The following is a 7,500-nucleotide window of genomic DNA, read 5'->3' as shown; positions in this document are numbered from 1 at the left end:
GCAACCGAGAAACCAGAACGCCGCAGCGACGGCTGCGGCGGAAGAGGCGGGGGGACGCCCCGACCTCGCGGGCCGCTCTCGGGGCGCACCCACGCGGATGCGGCCCACACAAGGCTCGTGGTTTCGGTCCGTGTCTTTCGCTTTTTGCCTGGCCCCGATCGTCTCGGTTCGTCCGCCCCACCGCCCGGCGCTGCTTGCGGCCGGCACCCACGGGTAACCCGGCCCGAGGCCCGCACCGGCGCCTGGCGTGCTTTAGGACACCTGAGGGCTCGCGGGGCCGCGCGGCCGTCACACAGCCCGGTTCGGTAAAGAAGCCCGAGGAACCCCAACCGAGCAGGTAGCGGGATGGGGGGGGTGCGGGGTGACACGGGGAGGCACGCGCCCCGCCGCTTCCACCACCGCCGTCTCTTTGCTCGTCACGGTCCGCGCCGCTCGGAGGGAAGGGGACAACACCTCGCACGAGACGGGAAGCGACATTGGAAAGGAGACCGCCCGGCCCGAACACCGGAGCCCCGCCGTGGCTCCCTATGACGGGGAGTACGGAAGACCCGGCCCGCCGGGGGCCCTCTCCGACGCCACCCGAAAAGCCTCATCGATCAGGAAAGGGAAGGGGAACGGAGGAGAAGCGGAGGCCCCACGGCCACGGTTCCTGGGACAGCGACGGCCGCGCGCGCCGGCCCCCGGACCCCGAACCTCGGGCAGGGCTGGGCAGCACAGGCGCGGGGCCCTGCGTGCGAGCGAGCGAGCGGGCAGCGTCGACAGCAGAAGCCCAACGCGGCGTGGCCACCGGCAGAGCCGGATTGCCGTAGAGGCTTCTCTGCAACGTGCCCGCGGATGGCTGCTGTTAACGGGCGTGGGGAGGGGGGGGGAAGCCACGGCAGGCTCCACTCCCAAACCCCGGCCCTACAAGCGTTCGAGTGCCGGAGACCGCCGCCCGTCTCGGCCCGGCCCTGGAGAAACCCCTCTTGGAGCCCTCGCTCCAGTCGGCAACGGCCACCGGAGCCTGCGGGCAAGCAGCGGCTTCGCGCGGCTTCTGGCAGTCGGAACCGCCGTGCGCGATAGGTAGGAAGCAGAACGGCCACGGCCAGGGCCGCCGGGCAACGCCCGAGTCTGCCGGCTGAGCCGCGGCTGACAAGCGTTCGAGTGCCGGCGACCGCCGCCGGTCTCGGCCCGGCCCTGGAGAAACCCCTCTTGGAGCCCTCGCTCCAGTCGGCAACGGCCACCGGAGCCTGCGGGCAAGCAGCGGCTTCGCGCGGCTTCTGGCAGTCGGAAGCGCCGTGAGCGATAGGTAGGAGGCAGAACGGCCACGGCCAGGGCCGCCGGGCAACGCCCGAGTCTGCCGGCTGAGCCGCGGGTGACAAGCGTTCGAGTGCCGGCGACCGCCGCCGGTCTCGGCCCGGCCCTGGAGAAACCCCTCTTGGAGCCTTCGCTCCAGTCGGCAACGGCCACCGGAGCCTGCGGGCAAGCAGCGGCTTCGCGCGGCTTCTGGCAGTCGGAAGCGCCGTGCGCGATAGGTAGGAGGCAGAACGGCCACGGCCAGGGCCGCCGGGCAACGCCCGAGTCTGCCGGCTGAGCCGCGGGTGACAAGCGTTCGAGTGCCGGCGACCGCCGCCCGTCTCGGCCCGGCCCTGGAGAAACCCCTCTTGGAGCCCTCGCTCCAGTCGGCAACGGCCACCGGAGCCTGCGGGCAAGCAGCGGCTTCGCGCGGCTTCTGGCAGTCGGAAGCGCCGTGCGCGATAGGTAGGAGGCAGAACGGCCACGGCCAGGTCCGCCGGGCAACGCCCGAGTCTGCCGGCTGAGCCGCGGGTGACAAGCGTTCGAGTGCCGGCGACCGCCGCCCGTCTCGGCCCGGCCCTGGAGAAACCCCTCTTGGAGCCCTCGCTCCAGTCGGCAACGGCCACCGGAGCCTGCGGGCAAGCAGCGGCTTCGCGCGGCTTCTGGCAGTCGGAACCGCCGTGCGCGATAGGTAGGAGGCAGAACGGCCACGGCCAGGGCCGCCGGGCAACGCCCGAGTCTGCCGGCTGAGCCGCGGGTGACAAGCGTTCGAGTGCCGGCGACCGCCGCCCGTCTCGGCCCGGCCCTGGAGAAACCCCTCTTGGAGCCCTCGCTCCAGTCGGCAACGGCCACCGGAGCCTGCGGGCAAGCAGCGGCTTCGCGCGGCTTCTGGCAGTCGGAAGCGCCGTGCGCGATAGGTAGGAGGCAGAACGGCCACGGCCACAGCCGCCGTGCAACGCCCGAGTCTGCCGGCTGAACCGCGAGTAGCTGCAGCGGTTCGATGGCGCTGGTCCGCGAGCGCCAGCCCTCTGCCCTAGTATACGGACAGCGAGGTCCCCGGCCCCGGCGGGCTCGAAGAGAACCGTCTTCCCCCAGCGGGGAGGCGCGCGAGCGCCGCCGACTCTTACCATGACGTAACTGGAGGCAGCGCAAAGCAGCGACCCCTTCGGCAGCTCCGAAGAAGAACCGGGCAAGACGTCTACCTGCCAGAACCGCGGTGGAGCCAAAGTCCCGCCGGAGCGAGGTAGACGAGGCATCCCTTTCCGCCGGCAGCTCCGGCGGCCACATCGGGCACACCGGACCCGGCGGACGGTAAAACGGGTAGACCTGGCCTCCCTGCCGGCAGAACGGGTAGACGAGGCCTCCCTGCCTGGAACCGGGTAGACCTGGCATCCCTGCCGGAAGCGGGTAGACCTGGCATCCCTGCCGGTAAAACGGGTAGACCTGGTCTCCCTGCCGGCAAAAAGGGTAGACCTGTTCTCCCTGCCGCCAGAACGGGTAGACCTGGCCTCCCTGCCGGTAAAACGGGTAGACCTGGTCTCCGTGCAGGTAAAACGGGTAGACCTGGCATCCCTGCCGGCAGAACGGGTAGACCTGGTCTCCCTGCCGGTAAAACGGGTAGACCTGGCCTCCCTGCAGGTAAAACGGGTAGACCTGTTATCCCTGCCGGCAAAACGGGTAGACCTGGCATCCCTGCCGGCAAAACGGGTAGACCTGGCATCCCTGCCGGCAAAACGGGTAGACCTGGTCTCCCTGCCGGTAAATGGGTAGACCTGGTCTCCCTGCCGCTAGAACGGGTAGACCTGGCCTCCCTGCCGGCAGAACGGGTAGACCTGGCCTCCCTGCCGGTAAAACGGGTAGACCTGGCATCCCTGCAGGTAAAACGGGTAGACCTGGCATCCCTGCCGGCAAAACGGGTAGACCTGGCATCCCTGCCGGCAAAACGGGTAGACCTGGTCTCCCTGCCGGTAAATGGGTAGACCTGTTCTCCCTGCCGCCAGAACGGGTAGACCTGGCCTCCCTGCCGGTAAAACGGGTAGACCTGGTCTCCGTGCAGGTAAAACGGGTAGACCTTGCATCCCTGCCGGCAAAACGGGTAGACCTGGTCTCCCTGCCGGTAAAACGGGTAGACCTGGCCTCCCTGCAGGTAAAACGGGTAGACCTGTTATCCCTGCCGGCAAAACGGGTAGACCTGGCATCCCTGCCGGCAAAACGGGTAGACCTGGTCTCCCTGCCGGTAAATGGGTAGACCTGGTCTCCCTGCCGCTAGAACGGGTAGACCTGGCCTCCCTGCCGGCAGAACGGGTAGACCTGGCCTCCCTGCCGGTAAAACGGGTAGACCTGGCATCCCTGCAGGTAAAACGGGTAGACCTGGCATCCCTGCCGGTAAAACGGGTAGACCTGTTCTCCCTGCCGGTAAAACGGGTAGACCTGGCATCCCTGCCGGCAAAACGGGTAGACCTGGTCTCCCTGCCGGCAAAAAGGGTAGACCTGTTCTCCCTGCCGCCAGAACGGGTAGACCTGGCCTCCCTGCCGGTAAAACGGGTAGACCTGGTCTCCGTGCAGGTAAAACGGGTAGACCTGGCATCCCTGCCGGCAGAACGGGTAGACCTGGTCTCCCTGCCGCCAGAACGGGTAGACCTGGCATCCCTGCCGGCAAAACGGGTAGACCTGGTCTCCCTGCCGGTAAAACGGGTAGACCTGGCATCCCTGCAGGTAAAACGGGTAGACCTGTTATCCCTGCCGGCAAAACGGGTAGACCTGGCATCCCTGCCGGCAAAACGGGTAGACCTGGTCTCCCTGCCGGTAAATGGGTAGACCTGGTCTCCCTGCCGCTAGAACGGGTAGACCTGGCCTCCCTGCCGGCAGAACGGGTAGACCTGGCCTCCCTGCCGGTAAAACGGGTAGACCTGGCATCCCTGCAGGTAAAACGGGTAGACCTGGCATCCCTGCCGGCAAAACGGGTAGACCTGGTCTCCCTGCCGGTAAAACGGGTAGACCTGGTCTCCGTGCAGGTAAAACGGGTAGACCTGTTCTCCCTGCCGCCAGAACGGGTAGACCTGGCATCCCTGCCGGCAAAACGGGTAGACCTGGTCTCCCTGCCGGCAGAAGGGGTAGACCTGGTCTCCCTGCAGGTAAATCGGGTAGACCTGTTATCCCTGCCGGCAAAACGGGTAGACCTGGTCTCCCTGCAGCCAGAACGGGTAGACCTGGTCTCCCTGCCGGCAAAACGGGTAGACCTGGTCTCCCTGCCGGCAAAAAGGGTAGACCTGTTCTCCCTGCCGCCAGAACGGGTAGACCTGGTCTCCCTGCCGGTAAATGGGTAGACCTGGTCTCCCTGCCGGCAATATGGGTAGACCTGGCCTCCCTGCAGCCAGAACGGGTAGACCTGGCATCCCTGCCGGTAAATGGGTAGACCTGGCATCCCTGCCGGTAAAACGGGTAGACCTGGCATCCCTGCCGGCAATACGGGTAGACCTGGTCTCCCTGCCGCTAGAACGGGTAGACCTGGCATCCCTGCCGGTAAAACGGGTAGACCTGGCCTCCCTGCCGGCAATACGGGTAGACCTGGCCTCCCTGCCGGTAAAACGGGTAGACCTGGCATCCCTGCCGGCAGAACGGGTAGACCTGGTCTCCCTGCCGCCAGAACGGGTAGACCTGGCCTCCCTGCAGGTAAAACGGGTAGACCTGGCCTCCCTGCCGGCAGAAGGGGTAGACCTGGCCTCCCTGCCGGCAGAAGGGGTAGACCTGTCCTCCCTGCGGAGAGAGCGGGTCGCCCGTGCTGGAGGCCCGTATGCAGGGGTGCCTGCACGGGGTGGGAAGGGCCGGCGGCGGGCTGCCTGTGCTCTCTCAGCCGGGGCGGCGGTGGGGGGGCTTGCGGGGGGTGGCTGGGGTCGGCAGGCCGGCCCTGCCGGAGGCCCGTATGCAGGGGTGCCTGCACGGGGTGGGAAGGGGCGGCGGCGGGCTGCCTGTGCTCTCTCAGCCGGGGCGGCGGTGGGGGGGCTTGTGGGGGGTGGCTGGGGGCGGCAGGCCGGCCGTGCCGGAGGCCCGTATGCAGGGGTGCCTGCACGGGGTGGGAAGGGGCGGCGGCGGGGTGCCTGTGCTGTCTCAGCCGGGGCGGCGGTGGGGGGGCTTGTGGGGGGTGGCTGGGGGCGGCAGGCCGGCCCTGCCGGAGGCCCCTATGCAGGGGTGCCTGCACGGGGTGGGAAGGGCCGGCGGCGGGCTGCCTGTGCTCTCTCAGCCGGGGCGGCGGTGGGGGGGCTTGTGGGGGGTGGCTGGGGGCGGCAGGCCGGCCGTGCCGGAGGCCCGTATGCAGGGGTGCCTGCACGGGGTGGGAAGGGGCGGCGGCGGGGTGCCTGTGCTGTCTCAGCCGGGGCGGCGGTGGGGGGGCTTGCGGGGGGTGGCTGGGGGCGGCAGGCCGGCCCTGCTGGAGGCCCCTATGCAGGGGTGCCTGCACGGGGTGGGAAGGGCCGGCGGCGGGCTGCCTGTGCTCTCTCAGCCGGGGCGGCGGTGGGGGGGCTTGCGGGGGGTGGCTGGGGGCGGCAGGCCGGCCCTGCCGGAGGCCCCTATGCAGGGGTGCCTGCACGGGGTGGGAAGGGCCGGCGGCGGGCTGCCTGTGCTCTCTCAGCCGGGGCGGCGGTGGGGGGGCTTGCGGGGGGTGGCTGGGGGCGGCAGGCCGGCCCTGCCGGAGGCCCCTATGCAGGGGTGCCTGCACGGGGTGGGAAGGGCCGGCGGCGGGCTGCCTGTGCTCTCTCAGCCGGGGCGGCGGTGGGGGGGCTTGCGGGGGGTGGCTGGGGTCGGCAGGCCGGCCCTGCCGGAGGCCCGTATGCAGGGGTGCCTGCACGGGGTGGGAAGGGCCGGCGGCGGGCTGCCCGTGCTCTCTGAGCCGGGGCGGCGGTGGGGGGGGCTTGCGGGGGGTGGCTGGGGGCGGCAGGCCGGCCCTGCCGGAGGCCCGTATGCAGGGGTGCCTGCACGGGGTGGGAAGGGGCAGCGGCGGGCTGCCTGTGCTGTCTCAGCCGGGGCGGCGGTGGGGGGGCCTGCGGCGGGTGGCTGGGGGCGGCAGGCCGGCCCTGCCGGAGGCCCGTATGCAGGGGTGCCTGCACGGGGTGGGAAGGGCCGGCGGCGGGCTGCCTGTGCTCTCTCAGCCGGGGCGGCGGTGGGGGGGCTTGCGGAGGGGTGGCTGGGGTCGGCAGGCCGGCCCTGCCGGAGGCCCGTATGCAGGGGTGCCTGCACGGGGTGGGAAGGGCCGGCGGCGGGCTGCCTGTGCTCTCTCAGCCGGGGCGGCGGTGGGGGGGCTTGCGGGGGGTGGCTGGGGGCGGCAGGCCGGCCCTGCCGGAGGCCCGTATGCAGGGGTGCCTGCACGGGGTGGGAAGGGCCGGCGGCGGGCTGCCTGTGCTCTCTCAGCCGGGGCGGCGGTGGGGGGGCTTGCGGGGGGTGGCTGGGGGCGGCAGGCCGGCCCTGCCGGAGGCCCGTTTGCAGGGGTGCCTGCACGGGGGTGGGTTGGGGGGGGCGGCGGGAATTTTTTGGTTTTTGTTGCTTTTTTATTTCTTTTTCCGCTTTTGAAACAGAGACGCCGCCCCGTCCTCGGGCGTTTCAGCCGAGCTGATGGAAAGCGGCGCCCCTTCCCGTCGCTTGCGGGGGGGGGTGGTGCAGGAGGGGGGAGGCGGCGCGCGCCTGAAATTCCCCTCGCCACCCCCCGTTTCCGAGACTTCGCCGTATCTAGTGGAAGGCGCTAAGCTTGGCCGGACTGTCTCGCTGAAGGCTTTCTTACTCTGCATCGGTTCTGACGGTGGGCGAGAAAAAAAAACAAAACCAAAGCAGAGCAGGGAAACAGTTACAAAAAGTTCTTGAGAGCCAGCACCGGCCCGCCCATCGGCAGACGGAGCGGCGCCCGGGGTCAACGAGTGCCACCCTGCTGCTTAGCAACCGGAACCCGAGCCGGCCCGCCCCGCCCACCCGCCGGCAAGGGGCGGGCGCTTCCCCGCGGCAGAAGGGGGAGACAGAGACTGAGAGACGGGGTCGAGGAGCAGGCGGGGAGCCTTGCGCTGAGGTAGGCTGGGGACGGGGCCTCTTTTCCGAGAAGATTGAGGTTTGAGTCGGGGGGGGGGGGGGGGGCGGCGGCAGGGGCTGCTTGTGCGCTCTCGGCCGGGGCGGCGGTGGGGGGGTGGCGGGGTGGGGGGGGGCAGCGGAGCGCCCGTGCCGGAGGCCCGTATGCAGGGGTGCCCG

This window comes from Opisthocomus hoazin, unplaced genomic scaffold (genome assembly GCF_030867145.1).
Source record: "Opisthocomus hoazin isolate bOpiHoa1 unplaced genomic scaffold, bOpiHoa1.hap1 HAP1_SCAFFOLD_190, whole genome shotgun sequence".
Classification (NCBI taxonomy): Eukaryota; Metazoa; Chordata; class Aves; order Opisthocomiformes; family Opisthocomidae; genus Opisthocomus; species Opisthocomus hoazin.
This window is presented reverse-complemented; position numbering follows the sequence as displayed.